Source organism: Thamnophis elegans, chromosome Z (assembly GCF_009769535.1).
Source record: "Thamnophis elegans isolate rThaEle1 chromosome Z, rThaEle1.pri, whole genome shotgun sequence".
NCBI lineage: Eukaryota > Metazoa > Chordata > Lepidosauria > Squamata > Colubridae > Thamnophis > Thamnophis elegans.
In genome coordinates, this window is record NC_045558.1 from 112,853,043 (window position 1) to 112,871,608 (window position 18,566).

General features: G+C 35.4%; 1 long non-coding RNA gene across 1 annotated transcript; it reads left to right on the forward strand.

The window, feature by feature from the left end:
* Positions 1-2,714: 2,714 nt before the first annotated feature.
* Positions 2,715-17,017, forward strand: LOC116520869. The gene is made up of 3 exons (XR_004256852.1): positions 2,715-2,866; positions 8,363-9,442; positions 16,145-17,017. It is a non-coding gene; the product is annotated as an uncharacterized LOC116520869 (long non-coding RNA).
* The last annotated feature ends 1,549 nt before the right edge of the window (positions 17,018-18,566 follow it).

Here is an 18,566-nt window from a genome sequence, read left to right on the forward strand (position 1 = left end):
GCAAAGGTTGAGAAGCAAAATACCTAGAGAGGGCTGGATGAAACTGGAGGGAGGGGTCTAATTCCTTCACTTGGTGAAATATACTATTTGCCAGTACTGCAGATATTTTCTGCGTATCGGACATTAAGGAACAACTTTCAGTTCCCCACAAATACCAAGAGATGAATCGCAGACGTAAATGAGCGTTGTGTCTCAATTCCAGGATTAGTTTTTGCTGCTGTCGGACATAAATTTGCTAGAAAATGGCAAATGTGTTTCTGGGCATATGAACTCTGCTTTTTCCTCATTAGTAATTAATACACACACACACACACACACACACACACATATATATATGTAGAATTTATTTTCGAAAGCTTGTCTTTCTCTCTTCCTATCCTTCTCTCCAAGTAAATTAATGAATTAATACCAAATGATAGCACTGTAAAGAGTAAAGTTTTTACAGATGATTAATATAAAATATGGCAAGTAGATTACTGTCTGGCACTGATTATAATAATTGTATAATGTCCCTCTTGCAACATTCATTGACAGGTCCAACTCAAAGTATAGGCAGTCCATTTATATGCACAATTGGGACTAGGATTTCTATTGATCTTTAAATAAGTCATGCCCAATTTTATGACCGTTTTTGTCACAGTCATTAAGTGACCCATATCACTCATTAAGTGAACCACACTGTTGCGAACCACACTCTCATTGACTCTGCTTGTTGGAAGGTCACAAATGGTGGTCACATAAACCAAAGATACTGCAACTATTGTAAATATATTCTGATTGTCAAGTGCCCAAATATTGATCACATGACTGTGGGGTCACTGTGTTGCCCATAAGTGCAAAGACTGGCTCTAAGTCACTTTTTTCAACACTGTTATAACTTCAAATAGTTACTAAACAAATGGTTGCACATTGAGGAGTATCTGTATTGCTATTGGCTGGGCTAACAGTATTTCCTCCTTGTGTTCTATGGTGATGGTTTACACCGGCCCTGCTCAGTTTAGTTGTCTCTTATTTTTAATTACTGTCCCCAAAAGACACAACAAGTGCTGACACCAAAATCATCATTACCAAACAAATATTTTTTTTTAATTATTTTAATAATGCCTATATTTTGTGCTACCAAGTAGTCTTTGAATAAAATGGATTTTGCTGTTTTCCAATGCTGTTTAATGTTACTCAGAAACACACAGATGAAATACATTCTTTTACATTTTTGTAAAAAGATCAAACTTTTACTATGAGGTTTATTTTGTGCTACTGATTTTAATTTAGATTTTTCTTTATTCTAATAATCACTCAGGAATATACATGCATATAAACACAATACACATTTTCATATTTTGAATATATCATCATTATTTTACTCTTCAGATTTGATTCCTGATCTTAACAAAAAAAATCATCTTTCTATCTAGGGTTCAATAAGGATTTCTCAAATATTGGTGGAATATTCTTGTAATTTATATTCTGTTCTTGTGGCAATTCATAAATTAGAATCTAAGGAGCATCTTTATGTTTGCTCATCATGTGATTGTTCAGAGATGGGGTGTGTGCTAACATTTCATTGACACGGGATTGGAACTAAATTTTGTTTTCATTAATTTGTTTTATTGATTTTATTGGATCTAAGTAAATTCTCAGAGTCAAGCTCAATTCCTAGTCTTCATGGAGACACTCATATAGAATTTTTTTTTGCCAACAAACACAAATAATCTGCTATTGCCTTTTTCCACATTTTTTAAAACTTCTCATACTAGGATGTGCCCTTCCAATTTCCTGTTGGTCTCCCATTCAAATATTAACCAGTTCCAATGTTTATTTTTTAAAATAGGCAGACAATGAGATACTGCCAGTTTCCACTGAGTTCATCTTATCATCATAAAAACTGGTTCAATCCTCTATAAATGTTAAGAGTTTATGCCTAATGTGTAGCAATAGCAATAGCAGTAGACTTATATACCACTTCATAGGGCTTTCAGCCCTCTCTAAGCGGTTTACAGAGAGCCAGCATATTGCCCCCAACAATCTGGGTCCTCATTTTACCCACCTCGGAAGGATGGAAGACTGAGTCAACCCTGAGCCGGTGAGATTTGAACCGCTGAACTGCTGATCTAGCAGTAGCCTGCAGTGCTGCATTTAACCACTGCGCCACCTTGGCTCATTCCCATAATTTATTGATAAAGGATATCTTCTTTTTTGTGTACTATATTAAGCTCTATTGAAATGTTGGAAGATAATTTAAGCATGATGAAAAGTGCCCATTGTGATGCAAAAATCAACACATTGACTTTATGATGGTGTATGTGTATATCTTAACCATGTAATTAAAAATAGGAAATTAAGAGATAGTTTCATAAAAAAGAAGATAAAAGAAAGATTTATTGCTTCCATTTGGGGGAAGTAGCCCAGACATACATTTAATTGCTGATAACCCTTTCTATCATCTATCCCCACCATCTAACAGCAAAATTTCATTCAGCCTCTATTACTTATTGAAGAAGTGCATTGCTAACTACATTGCCTTCGACCTGGATGTGTTGACATTTTGAAGCGGCACGATCAAACAGAAATTCCCCTTGGGCTAAAGGTATCTGTTTGCTAAAGCTAACTTTCAACTGTAAACATGAGAGAGAGAATTGCCCAACATGAGAAATCTGGTTCTCCAGGTCATCACATGAAAGGCATGTGTGCAAATGCTTGAGCATAACCTGGCTTTCATTAACAACTTTCCCTCCATGTGTTCATTATGTGAATTGAAGCACAATTTAGATTCAACAGAGGTGCTACTGCTGGAGGAGTAGATGAAAATGAATTTAGAATTTTGGTGGGACTGCATTCTTACTGAAGGATCAGGCTCACAAATTGGGTATGTTACTCTATCTAACTGTGGATTAAAGTCCTCCTATAAACTGTAACACATTTACTAGATTTGGTTGGAATATGAGTTGTACCTGGCATTACAACATAAGACCTGATTCTATTCCAATGAAATTATAGCAGTGCATCTACCTTAATGCAAGAGGGTGTCCATTCTGAGATTCACCAGTTAGAGGTGATCTTTTTAGTTCTATTTCCAGAAAGTTTGGTTATGTGCTAATGTTGGCTAATAAGCCGTGGACTGGGCAGATAATATATGCCTAGTCATCTCTTTAGAACACATTGTTCCCATTTAAAGCTGAAATAGTTTCTGAGTCCTAGCACATAGCATGTATACTATAATATAAGAAAAAAAGAAAAATCTTTGATCACTAATATTCTCTTTTATGAGTAATATATGTTGATATTTCCAATTCTATAATGCATACCAATAACTGGGCTTTTATAACTAGGGAAATTAATGTCTGAGGGAAAAGACAGTCGTTTTCATTCATGTCTAGAAAGGAAGAATATAAAAGAGGTGATGAACTAAGGAATGTGCAATAGTTAGAGTAGAAATAAAACATGCAAAATTAAATGTTGTAAGAATAACAAATTTAGGCGAACAAGAATGGGCCACATGAAATCATGACTATATTATTTAGAGTATGGAAAAAAATAAAATATCAAATGTATTCTAAAAGGGCATATTTATGAGCTTTCCTCAGTAACTCAGTTAGTGCTCTTCATCTGTTTTTGAACTAGCAAAAAATTGAACTAGTGTAATATTTGCTTTCCCTACTGTTGATCTCTATCCTGTCACAATAGCCATTGTTCTATTTAGCTACCCATTTTAGGAAGGCAAGACATATAAATCAACATCCCTGGCTTAACCCACCAACTTTACAACTCTCTCCCTTTCTCAACATCACAGTCTGTTAGGAAACTACCCTCCAATCACATGGTTGCAACTGATGAGTGTTTTTGACAGATTGCTAGATCCATGGATTTAGCTTTTTGTCAAAATCTAGAACCAAGACATTTATTTTAGGGCAGGGGTCTGCAACCTTAAACACTCAAAGAACCATTTGGACCTGTTTTCCAAAGAAAAGAAAACTCTGGGAGCCACAAAACATGGATGGGTGTGGCTAGCTCAACATCACTCCCATCCAGTCACATGACCCTCCCCGCCACACACCTACCCAGGTTTTGTGGTTCCCAGTTTTTTCTGTGCTGCTCACAGTGCCTTGTGCAGCAGAGTTAAATTTAGCGCACTTCACAATGGAGGAGACAGCTTCCCTTCTCCTCCTAGAGCCCATTATGACACAGAGCATCGGCCGCAGCCGGATTGGGCCAGTGTCTCTGGACAGAGAGCAGGTTGAGCGACTGAGGTGCATGCAGCACCAACCAGGGCCGGAAGAAGTGCCCATTAGATGAGGCAAATATACTTCACTCCTAGTCTGGAATATGAAGCAAGTCTCCATCCCTTGCTACTGCCCTTACCTTTTCAGGCCAAGTGAAGAATGATTGGGAGGGGCGGGCAAGGTGCCAGGCCAGCCAGTGGTGGGTTTAGCCAATGGAGCCACAACCAGGGGATGAAAGAACAGCATGCCGCCTCGAGCCATGGGTTGCCAACACTCGGTTTAGATTTAAAAACTTTTTTTACAAAGCAGAATTCATCTTTCTGCAAAGCAAATGTTAAGTTTACAGCTGACAAGAATGCAAACTGTTTAGTAAGCAGAGAATAGATAAAACTGTGGAACAGAGAAAACAGGTTAAACTTGTAATTTAAGTGCGGAGATATGTCACAGAATTTGACCTGGAAAATAATTACAGTAGAACAGTGTTTCTCAACCTTGGCAACTTGAAGATGTCCGCATTTGCTGGCTGGGGAATTCTGGGAGTTGAAGTCCGGACATCTTCAAGTTGCCAAGGTTGAGAAACACTGCAGTAGAAGTTCAGTGTAAGAAACAGGTCCAATAGATCAAATTTATATGACAGGAAGCTTAAGATATTTGAGGGAAGAAATAAGAGATATTGCATAAACTGAAGGGTAAAACAATATACATAAAATAAAAATATTCCAACCTATCAAAAGTGGTACCGTAAAAGACAGATTAGGAATACAAGTCAAAATAAATAAGAAAATGGTAAGACAATACCTTACCAGAACCAGTTCAAATCACCAGGACCAGATGGATAATATCTCAGAATTTTGAATGAGCTGGCAGATGTGATCTTACAAATACTGAACCATATCTTTTAAAGATCTTGAAGCAGAGTGGAAATAACAGAAGACTTGAAAAAAGTTGATATGGTTCCCATATTAAAAAAAAAAAGAGGAAAAAGTCGACCCAGGAAACTACAGATCAGCATGACTTCAATACCTGTGGCAGATCCTAGAAAATATAATCAAGAAATGGATCTATGAACATTTAGAAAAAAAAGGTATTACAAACAAAGCCAACAAACAGATTTGTTTTCAAAAACAGATCATTCCAGAAAAATCTCATCACATTATTTGACAAAATGACTAAATTAATCAGCAATATGCTGTTTACATAGTACACTTGGACTTTGGTAAGACATTTGACAAAGTAGATTGCAACCTACTTCTTTGTAAGATAGAAAAATATGGAATAGACAGCATCAGATAGATTCATAAGTAGCTGACCAACCACCCTCAACATGTAGTCTTCAGTGGAATCTTGTCTACATGGAGAGAGGATGCAGTTACATACCCCAGGGTTCTGTCTTAGTCTTAGTATATTTCAGCATCTTCATAAACAATTTAGATGAGGGGATAAATGGGAAAGTCATCAAATTTTCAGAAAGCACCAAAGTGAGGGGAATAGCCAATTCTTTAGAAGAGAAGACCCAGAAAGATCTTGAAGATTTGAATACTGGGCCCTCACCAACAAAATGCAATTCATTGAGAAAAATAAGGCTGTACGCTTAGGCAAAATTAAAACAAACCCCAGATACACAATTATGGAATAGATGGCATATGGCTCAACAGCAGTAACTATGAGAGGGATCTAGGAGTCCCAAGGAGCAATCATTTAAGTAAGAGCAGGCAATGTGATGAAGATGCAAACAACAACAACAACAATGCACCCCTAGATTATATCAATAGAGGGATAGCATCAAGATCATGTGAAATATTAGAACACACTTATTCTGCTTGGTAAGACTAGAACTGGAATCCTGCATTCAGTTTTGGCCAGCATGATGCAAAAAAAAAATGTTGGGATTCTACAAAGGGTGTAGAGAAAAACTACAAGATGTTTAGGAGGCAGGAGGCTAAATGATTGCAGGAATTGGGAATGTTTACTCTAGGACGAGGTGTGACATGATAGCAATCTTCCACTACTTGGGGGGCTGTCATAGAGAAGAAGGAATCAACTTATTCTCCAAATTACCTGAGGGCAAGAAAAAGTAAGATGGAGAATTATTAAGAAGAGATGTAATCTAGAACTTAGGAGAAATTTCCTGACAGTGAGAACAATTAATCAATGGAATGGCTTGCCTCCAAGGTTGTAGGTGCTCCATCACTGGAGATTTTTAAGAAGAGATCGGACAACTATTTGTCTTGTTCTTGAGCAAGGAGTTGGACTAGAAGACCCCCAAAATCCCTTTCAATTGTGTTATTCTGTTAATATTCTGAAGCAGAAAGATATAAGTAGATTTCAGAATATGCCACCTTTATGTTTAGGGAAAGATGGAGGATGAAGGTCTTGGGCCACAAAAGGAAAATATGGTGACTGAACACAGACTCTCAAAATCATGCAAGTCAAAGCAGTGAAAGAAATGTAAATTAAAAGTAACCAACAGGGGAAACTATCAACATTTACAGAACATGAAAATGTGAAATGTATTTAAGATTAATAGGATTACTAAAGAGTAGTAATAGATGGAATTTAGTAGAAAAAAATATGAAATGAAGAAAACATTCCTTTCAAATGGAATTATAAAATGACAAAATATTTTGAGAGACAATATAGAGGAAAGGTAAAATTAAAACTTTCCCTCAGTCATTTTCTGACTCTAGAACATTCTTTGTTTCTTGATTGAGGGAGCCAGCATTGTCTGAAGACAGTTTCCATGGTCATGTGGCCTGCATGGCTAAATGCCAAAAGTGTATGGAACACCTTTATCTGCCCCCCAAAATGGTACCTATTAATCTATTTGCATTTGCATTCTTTTGAACTGCTAGGTGGGCAGAAGCTGGGGCACGTAATGGGAGCTCATCCTGTTGTGCGGAGCTCAAATCTCAAACCCAGGCTCTCAACTGAGGCTGAAAGCTCAGTATCTAACTGCTGAGCCATTGTGCAGATATGAGAAATGATAGGGTTGCTGTGACATAAAAAAGTAATGAACACAGATAGAATATCCATTGAACTTCTTAAAATTCAAGGAGAAGAGATTGATAGCATGCTAATTACATTGACTGGTATGAAACAAAACTGTCTGGCCTTAAGTCTTAAAATTATTAGTGTGTGTATCCATGGCAAAGAAGGCAGATGAAAAAAATATCAATGAATTCTATTAATTCCTTAGAGAAGCAAAGATCTGCTGAACTATTCTTATGAAGAATAATAAAGTTATACATGGAGAAAAAAATACAAATGAGTAGGCTGGGTTCAGGAAAGGCAGCCTAATGTTACATCAAATAACTCATATATATGGAAGAAAACAAGAACATTTAAGAATTTTCTTTTGTGTATGTATGTGAGTGCGTGCACGCACACGTGGTTCTTTACAGGATGTTCTGAATTATGTAAATCATATCAGAAAATGGAATTAAGGAATGTGAACTTTTGTTATCAGTAATTTTTTTATATAGTTTTAATGAAAAAGTTGAAGCTAAATGATTAAAAGCTCAAAAACTAATTGAAAGTAAGAAAGAAAAAAGTAAAAGAAATAAATCAAAATTAGAGATACATTGGGATATGTAGAGACCTAGGCTATTCTACTGTAAGTGGAAATACATTGAAGTGTCCATTGTGAATATAAAATGATCTAAGTTAATGTTAAATATGAAGAAAAAATGACTATCATGTTTAATGAATTCACCAGTGGTCCCAAAATAGGTTTAAAAAATTCCATTTTGCTCAAAACTAGAGATGGACTATGCTGGAGAAGTAAAGAAATTAATCCTAGGAAGAATCAAAAGGTAAATTTAGACAAACCATGAACGATATCTTTTTTCTAGATGAAATATTTTCTATGGAAGTTGGATCAGATATAATACCTTCCTACCTATAGACATACAGACCATTCTTCTATTTTGATCAGCACTTACTGAAAAGTATCTTGGGGGCAGGGGGACTAGCTAAGAAAATATGCATAGAACATTCTTGAAAGAAGAAGGGTGGGGTAATGAAAAAATACTGATGGATTGGCAGAAATAAAAGTTAGACTTGATGTAAAAAAATTGGGAAGAGAAGAAGATGACTAGTTGTAGCTTTGGCAGCTTTGAATATTTAATATTTTTCTGTTCCAGAACAAGATGTAAAGGTTCACCAAAAGAGAAAAGTATTGAAGGATGTGCAAATGTGGTCTAAGGAAGGATTGTCTGCCTGCCTGCCTCCCTGCCCTCTCAATATCCGAAGCAATTCTGAGCAGCTTATAAATTGAATAACTGAAGAAGACTACATCCTGCCATCCCAAGAGTCCACCAGCCAAGCATAATTATTATCTTAATTCTAACCAACAGCAAGGTTTTTTAAACTCATGAGTTTTGGCCTTCCAGTTTTAGGAAAAAGCCTTGCTTTGCAGAGAAAGTAAATACCTGAGAAAGGCTTGAACCAAAAGACCATAAATCAGGCTACTGTTTTTTGTTGCATGCCTATATCTTTTCTTTATGTCTATGCTATTTTAGATAGGAGGGAATGATTTTATTGTTGCATGGATTAAATACTTGTCAACTGAAATTCCTTAGTTCACTTCATTTGATTTCAAATCATCTAGAGATGTACCAACTGATCTAGAGCTGACCTTTTTCCCGTGCTCTTTAATTTGCTGACTATGCCCATTCATGCAATAATATTTCCTTTTACAGTAGATTATTTTGAATCAGCAATTCTTATGTGCTTTTCGTGTTCTTGTTACTGACAAATGTTGGGCAAAACTAGGATCTCTGCAGCATTCAGCATTTTTTAAAAGAAACAGGAAATCAGCTATGAACATTGTGTAAATTTAAATGGATAATGCTGCTGTGTAGACAACTCCTGCAGAATTGTAAATCAACATAATGTAAAAAAAACAGGAAGAGAGGATCTTTCGGGTTATTCAGGATAAAATGTTTGTATTTTATTGCCATATCTTGTTTTGGGGTATATATAGCCACATACCCACATCTGCTTGCCTTTGAATATTGACTCCTGGTGTCTTAATGCATAAGTCCATGCAGTTTGCTTGGCAACATTTTTCAAAAATGATTTTCTATTGTTTTCTAGGATGAGAAAGAATTTCATCAGAATATCACCTGGGTTCGCTTCATGTCTAAAGCAAAACTAAAACTACCTTCCTAGTTCAGTGTCTTAATCACTATATCAAACTGGTTCTCTATGCCTTGGTAGAGGTATGTTTATTTGTTTTGAGCAAAATTATAAAATGCATCTCATTCTCATGGAGAAATGTATGAATGTGAGAAAGAAATACTGTAGCACAGTATTGTATGTTTGTTGATTTAGAGAAAGCTTATGATAAAATAAATAGCCTTAACTTACATATATGATTGATTGATGAATATGTACTATACTTGGAAATTCTATGCTGAACCTCATAAAAGCAGTGTATGCTGAAATAAAGCAATCATGAGAATAAATGACTCACTTGAAAGGAAAAAATGAATGTATGCTGAGGGAAAAACATTCATGAGAATAAATGACTCGTTTAGAAGGAAAGAAGAAGCCTTGAGGGAGTGGAGGAGAGCTGCTGCCAATGCAACAGTCAGATCAAGAAATCTGAGGCTGGAATAGAACTGTAACATACAGAAATATCTCAGACAAATCCCTCTCTACTTCAAATAAAGGTAAAAGAAGAGGGTAGTTGCATTAAGGCTTGCAAGATTCTGTTACTATAACTTTACAATATAAGTAGTATTGATTTGGTACCTTTGATTTCCTAATCGTCAATTTGAAGGGATGACACTAAAAGCAAATAGTCAACACTGAGCAGGAAGTTAGATGAGAATATGTGAGGTCTCCTTGCTTTTTTAATATATTAAACATCTATTTGAGGAAGATGGGCATTAAGAAATGAGATGATAGAAATAAAGTTTGATAGATGATAGATGTTAGATGTTAGATGATGGATGATATATGATAAATGATAGATGATAGAAACTAAATGAATGAATGAATAGTCCTTCCTCAGACCACTTTTGCACATTATTCAATACATTTCTCTTTTGGTGAACTCTGGGAGATTTCTACATCTTGTTCTGGAACAGAGAAATAGTTAATTTTCAAAGATACCAAAGCCACTATTAGTCATCTTCTTCTCTTCCCAAATTTCTACATCAAGTCTAACTTTTATTTCTGCCAATTATTTCTGCCAATTCATCAGTGTTTTTTCATTACCCCGCCCTTCTTCTTTCAAGAATGTTCTATGTATTTTCTTAGCAAGTTTTTTTTTCTAAAATACTTTTTCAGTAAGTGCTGATCAAAATACAAGAATGGTCTGTATGTCTGTAGGTAGGAAGGTATTCTATCAGATCCAACTTCCATAGAAAATATTTCATGTAGAAAAATGATTTGTCTAAATTTATATTTTGATTATCCCTAGGATTAATTTCTTTACTTCTCCAGCATAGTTTTGAGCAAAAGGGAAAAAAACCTACCATTTTACCTATTTTGGGATCACTGGTAAATTCACTAAGCATTATAGTCATTTTTTCTTCATATTTAACATTAACTTAGATCATTTTATATTCACAATGAACTCTTCAATGTATTTCCACTTTCAGTAGAATAGCCTAGGTCTACATACCCCAATGTATCTTAATTTTTTCTTTATTTCTTTTACCTTTTTTCCCTTACTTTCTATTAGTTTGTATGGTTTTAATCGTCTAGCTTCATCTTTTTCATTAAAAGAATAAAAAAGTTACTGATAATAAAATTTCTGTCATTCTTGTTAGCTTTAATTCCATTTTCTGATATGATATACATAATTCAGAACCTCCTGTTAATAACCACACACACAAGAAAATCCTTAAATTTTAAAATCTGAAATTGCATAACTACTTACAAATATCTATTATATATAACATCCCTTGCCAGTTATGAAATATGTGTCTGTCTTATACAGAATACAGATACAAAATACCAGAGTTAAAAGGGACCTTGGAGGTCTTCTAATCCATCCCCCTGCTCAAGCACTCTGTACGAAGAAAAGAGAGAGAAAGTCTCCCCCCCTCTCCTAAATTATAATCATTCTACTTTTGAACATCTAAAAATATTGGACACATCACCATCTAGTGGCTAATTGGATATTTTGTAGACAACATGTGAGTGATCATGTATTTTCTTGTGTCCCCTGACTAATCTAAATCAAACGGCCACAGTTCTAAATATTTTTTATAAAGGTCATATGTACATGTATCTGCAAAAAAAAGACATTTTCTGTTTTACAAATGGCAAAAATGCAATTGCAAGAAATGTTATCTGGCTAGAAAAGAAGAATCAAACCCCCAATTTCTAGCAATAAAAATGCCATATGGAACAGTGTGTGTGTGTATGTGTGCGTGTATGAAAAATAGACTTCTGTTAATTAAATGAATTATCTAGCCAACATAAAATTCACACATCATAATTTGTCAAGTTTGAAAAACTCTGGTTTCTAACAACAAATGGTACAATCCATGGCTTCCTACAATGAAACTTCTAAATTTACATATGTCAAACACACACTACCCTTGAATAATACTTTTTACGATCAGAAATAATGGATATTTCCTGCTGACTTAATAATCAGTTCCTCTTTTCTCTGTTTCCCATTTTTTAGAATGGGAAAACTTTTAGCCTGATTCTTTTAGAATTTGACTGCAATTCCTCAGCCAAGAAAGATAGTTATTTGGGAAAATAAAATGCATTGAGTCAGCAATAATGCAGGCAGAATCCTTTTGTGGAAAAGGAAATAATAATAATAAATAATTATCCAGAATGGCATTAAAATATCTGATATTTTTCTGCTATTGGGAATATAATGCAGTGTTCCAGTAGAAAAGTTCTTTTGAAAGGCTTTTAATAGATATTTGATTTTCTTTTTCACACTTTACGTAATCCCTTTTTAATTGTTTCATTTTACTTTCTCTCTTTAATTCTTCCTCCAACATAAATTTAAGGCCTATATTTGCTTTGGGAAATTCACAGTCATTTTATTTAAAGCCCATTTATAAAAATAAATGATACAACCCCTTAGACTAAAGGATATAGAAAAGTCCAATGGATTGTTGAAAGTTACAATAATTATGAAAGAAAGTTTTGTTTGATACTAAAAGGTTTGGTCAGTTCAAAAGTGTGACAGTCTCTCCAGAAGTGATTTGTCAAGAAACCCTTATAATGGAAAATAAGGCACACTCTGTCACTGAGATGGAAAATAATGATGTGGGGGGGGGGGGGGAGAGAGGAAGAGAGGGAAAGAAAGATCTGCTCAGAGTAGAATGATTGGCAGATGGATATAAGATTGGGAAGATCAACAAAATCCACCAATGCCATGGCCAGGAGAGGAGAGGATTGCTAGAGGCAGCTAAAATAAGGAAGCATGGAATATTCTTTTGTTTGAAATATAAGGATAAAAGTTGTGGCTTTAATCTACTACCTTTAAAACAACTGGTTGCTCTGTATTTTCTTGTTGTGGGTGGTTAAAATCTGCTGATATTTAAGGGTTCGGATTGACTGAGAAAAGAAATAAATAATTAAACGAATAAATAAATAACAGTCTCTGATGGCTAGAGGGAGCTATGAGGATGCCTAATTCTGAGCTGGTGTCAGTTATAAAACTGATTCTTGACCAGTCATTGGAGAAGATTCATCATTTTGCGAATCAGCTAAAATATATTTATCCTATAGTTGATATCAAAATAGAACAAGAAACACAACTAAGTGTACAAAATGTAGAAAATTATCAAACTATTGTGTCAACTTTACAAACATCGGGTAATGCAAACAACCTAACTAACCTCAGAATATAAATCTGACTTCAGCTCTTCTTATGACGATGGGACAACCCTCCCAATGCAACTGAAACAAGTGTATCAAGTGAATTCACAATTTTTTAGAGGTTAAGTTTTGGACTTTTGTTTTATGAATACTAACAAGGCAGAGAATTCTTCAAGAAAAAAAGATATGACAGCTATTTCAGGGAGGGAAAATTTAAATGGGAAGATTTGCTTCAGACCAACCTACAACGCCTAACACAGGGGTTGGCAACCTTAAATACTAAAAGAGTCACCTAGGTCATAAACGGAAACACACACAGCCCTGTTCAATTTTGGAGCCAACTGGAATCCAGTTCCCCCATCATAGAGTCTCCTCCTAGCGTGACATCCTTTTTCCTCTGCTACCTGGAAGTCTGGTTCCTCACCATAGAGCCCCCTTCTAGCACGGCATCCTTTTTCGTCTACCTGTCCTAACTAAATGCCCTATCAATTGTGATGCCAACCAGCGACAGGGAACTGGAGAGGGGGATGAAAGAGCCACATGCAACTCCAGAGCCAGAGGTTGCTGACCCCTGGCCTGACAGAACAGCTTTGGGACTTTTTTTAATGGATATAAAGCTGAGAACTTCTTCAGGAAAGGAGACTTGAAAGACTCTCCCGAGAAGAAAAAGACAATATTCTATGAAGATAAGCTGGAGGAAGTGACTTAAATATATTTTGATTAATCAGCATGGATTTTTTTAAAAAAAATATTTATGTACTGATAGAAAGCTTTAATTAGTTTTGTTTTTATAAAATGAATATGTATGTATATGCAGGTCTGCCGGTTGTTTAAGTAATGCTAAATAATATTCTAAAGTTGGTAAAATATTATGGAGTAGATTTAAAAATATGAGAATGAATTATATTTTATTCCCAACAGCAAGGAGAAGCTGAGATGGTTAAAATGATTCTTTTATCCAAATAATAGATTATATTTAATTTTGTCTCTAGTTCAAAATTGCTTCCAGATTTTGTGTTTGCAATGCGGAAAAAATGAAATTTGATTCTGTTTTGTAAACTAGGCAGGCTTATAATTATAGAAAGATGTTGTACAAACTGTTGTGTAATAGCAAAAAGTTGTGGTTGTAATGTTGCTACCTTCGACTGTGCCAAAGAGAGTCAGAAGTTGGTCTTTTTTTCTTTTCTTTTTCTCCTGTTACACTATACTCCCACTTGTTCACTTCCTCTCGTCTTACTATTCTATGTTTTTTTCTTTGTATTTTTTACTTCAATAAACTAATAAAAAAGTTAAACCATAAAACAAAAGCTAACGAAGTCGTTGTCAGGACCCTGGGAAGGATAGCTTTGATCATTTAGAACCAATCTAATTATTTCCAGATATCAGAAAAATAGATTGTGACTTCTCTTTTTTAAAAATCATTTTGTATTGATAAAATTATTATAATATAGAATGCATCTAATTGTGCCATAGGGTCAGATCAATGTCAAAAAGCCTTTCACAATAAAATCTTTAGATTTGCTTTTGTAGAGAAGCAATGCTTGCTGTCTTTCAACTATTTCTTATTAGAAAATAGTATTCAGTGTTAGGACATTTTTCAATTCCAAACACCTAGTTTTTCTATCTGCAGATAATATTTTTGTGTAAAACAAAATTTCAGAAATCTTAAGCATACCTAATAGATTGCGTTGGTTTTCTCACAGTGGACCAGAGACTGAAGAAACTTAAATGAGTCTCTACTTGAAGATATATACATTTTCTTTGAAAGATGAATGTTGATACATTAATTTCTTTCTATATATACTTCTATATATACTATATAAAATTGCTTTCCATTAACAGGCTTCACTATTTCACTTAGCACTTGAAAAAAAAAATCAAGAAATGCATTTTTAATCACATTTATGAGATTTTTATAAAACATTGTTTTGATATTGATGACCAGTTCCTTTATCTGCCATTTTTGTCTCCCAGGAGTCAAATATATTATCACTTTAAAGATCAGGACTTAAATTTTCTGCATTCAGTACATGACTGAAATGATTTAAATAGCTTCTCTGAATTTCAATCTTGATGCATTACAGAAACAAGTAGAAAGATATTATCTAGAACTCAGATCTATCTATTAAAACAATGCAAATAAACCGGGGCATTGGAACTATTAGAAGTGGCAGACCTGTTGTCTGATATTCTCAGACCTTCTTTTAAAAAAAAAAATGCAAACCAAGATAGAAGTGAGAGCCACTGTGGTGCAGCAATTAAAATGTTGAATTTGGAACAGGAAATCTAGTCTAAGCTACACTCAAGCACAGAAGCTGGGTAATTTTGGGTGAGTCACTCTCTTTTTCCCTAACCTTAGCACTGTTATACGGAGAAACAGGAAGAGAGAGTCCTATCTATGATACTTTGACCTCTGATTACAAAAAAATAAGGATTAAAATCTAATTAATAAAATCGGGAGTCAGGATGTACTAACCGGACATGTCAAAATTGTTGATACACTGTATAATTTAAATCTTTCCAAAACTGTATTATATTAACTGTACTCATATGAATGGCTGATGAAGAATGTGAAAATAAAATGAGTTTTATATTATCAGCAAATGTATATACTTCATCCTCTTGTAAAAGACATTTTGCACATATTCCCCTGCTAATCTCCAGTGTATGCTTTGCAATGTTTCAAAAATGACAGGAAAGACCTAAGTTTTAACCACTAACTTTTTCATATAGGGTTTAGATTTTTGTATTGACATGAGAAAGAAATATATTTACCTCACATAGTAATAAGGCCAACCTGATGTGCATTAATATAAACCTCAGAAGATAGAAACTTATGCTAGTAGTTATACCAAATATAAACATCACACAGTTGATTTAAAATAACATCTATTTTGAGGTACGCATTAGCCTTACATTGCCTTCCACTAATATTTCTATTAAAGTGTTTAATATATTTTAGCCTATTAAATATGTTTTGTTCACAGGTATAACTTCCATGTCTCACTCTGACTTTTAAGAAGTCATGTCTTTTTTTCTTTTAACTGAATGTGTAAGAATACCAGACTTCCTAATTAAAACAATGGAAATTATCTACTCCTAACCCCCCTCTTTTTTAGCCTTAGAGAATGGGTGGCTACCTGCACACCGTGCGAGGAGTCCAGACCAGCTTCCCCAGAGGCGCCTCCTAAGGAGTGGGAGCAACCTCAAGCACCGTGGTCTAGGGTACACATTGATTTTGCTGGCCCAGTTCATGGCCAGACATTCCTTGTAGTTGTGGACGCCTACTCAAAATGGCTAGAGGTAATCCTGATGACCTCCACTACGGCAGAAGCGACCATCAAGGTACTACGGAAACTTTTCTCCACACACCGCCTGCCCGACGTCCTGGTCTCTGACAATGGGCCCCAATTCACGGCCATGCAATTTGAGACCTTCTTAGCAGCACAGGGAATCAGACATGCTCTGGTCATGCCATTCCATCCAGCCGCCAACGGTCAGACGGAGAGAATGGTGAGATCTGCAAAAGAGGCCCTATCCAGGCTGGGCCCGGGAGATTGGCAAACACGGGTTGACTACTATTTGCTAATTCAACATATCACGCCAAGTGCCATTACAGGGAGAAGCCCCTCCAAGCTTCTCATGGGTCGCCAGCTAAGGTCCCACTTAGACCGGCTACACCCAAACTATTCTGCCACATCACCCCGACTCCACAAGCAAAATTTGGAACTTTAGCATAGGGGATGCAGTTTATGCCCACAACTATGCCAGGGAAACTCTATGGATTCCTGCCACAGTGATAGACATCACCGGGCCTCGCTCTTATCTCATAGAGCTCGAGGACGGTCAGAATTTGAGAACCAAATTCTCCGTGGCCGCCTCTCCAACTCCACGCTTAGGCATCCAGAGGTAACTGGCGGGAATAGAGGTTTAATCTCATTGGTCGAAGGGTCTGACAGTTCCCTATAAAAGGGCTGCTGTCAGACTCAACCTTCGCTGGATTGTACATATTTGTTCTTGTTAGGAATATAATATAACGGTTGGGTTGGCAATATATAAATCATATAACAATGCTGTACCTATTTCTTTAAATCATGCTGTGATTGGTTGCTGTTTCCTCAATCAGCCATAAGATGGAGCCAGAGTCACTGTTAGATGCTGATCTGATCTGAGTGTTTTGGAAGCTGGCCGTATAGTGATCAGCGTGAGCTACTGTAAGTTTTGCAACTGCTAGCAAACTTTGTGTAGCGGACTGTTTGTATGATTATGGACTATGTTATTTGGATTATCCCTTAACTGAAAGACATTGATGACTGACTGTCTTAACCATGTATGACTTGGACTGTTTGATGGACTCTGATACCTCTATTTTCACTAAAATAAAAGCCTATTTAAACTGCAGTGTCTCTGTATGCTGGTTTGTGTGTTCTCCAACACCACTCACAACGCTTCTCTGAACGCACTCGCTCTCCCAATGGGGAGCTTACCTAACAGTTCTGTTACAATAAAGAGCTGTTGTTGCCTTTAGCCTGAGTGTGCCTTTCTATTGTCCAATCTAACAAATATAGTAGTTAAAAACAGTATTTTCAAAATTTAGGGATTCTTTAAATTATATTTTTATTTCTCAGTTCTTCTAAGAACTGTTCTTCTTAGTTGGTCTATAGCAATATATCACTATTTCTTTATCACTAAAATTGCTGTGGTTTAACAAAGTGAGAATGTATTAAAGGGCCAGGTCTTCTAATAATTTTCATAGATGATTAAAGATTTATATATTGACCTCACACATCCTTGGATGCAGGGGTGAAATTTAGCAGGTTCTGACAGGTTCTGGAGAACCGGTCGCGGAAATTTTGAGTAGTTCAGAGAATCGCTGGCACCAAGTGGAGTGGGAATGGAGCTTTTGCAGTATCTTTCCCCTGCCACGTTTATTTAAAAAAATGCTTCAAATAGAACAAAATATGATGATCCATTCACCAGTATATATTATCAACTGTTATTATCTTTCTACATTTATCTAATCACATATTTACCATACTTGAAACATTTTATCCATATTCTGATTTCTAGAATTTTTTAAATTTATTCTATTCTATTTACAAATCACTTTGAAATAGTAGAAGAAATAAATACCGATCATCAGTGGAAAAAATTATATTTGCAGAAATTTTCCCAATAAAGTATAAGAAATAAGGAACAATAATATGGAAGTTGAAATTAATAACAAAAATATTAAAACAATGTCCTGATTTGCAAATGTTCCTTTAAAAAATATTGATTGATTGATCTGAAAGAAAATACATCACATTCTTTCACTGAACTTAATTTAAGGCATATTAATTATTTATAAACTGTTTAAATGTCTTAATTTTTAATACATAGGTCTTGCCCCTTGCAGTGTGCAATGATAAATGCCATCCTGGGTATAGCCGGAAAAAGAAAGGAAGGCAGCCATTTTGTTGCTATGATTGTATCCAATACCCAGCAGGGAAGGTATCACATGAAAAAGGTAAGAATCAGATGTATGTAATCCTACTTTGT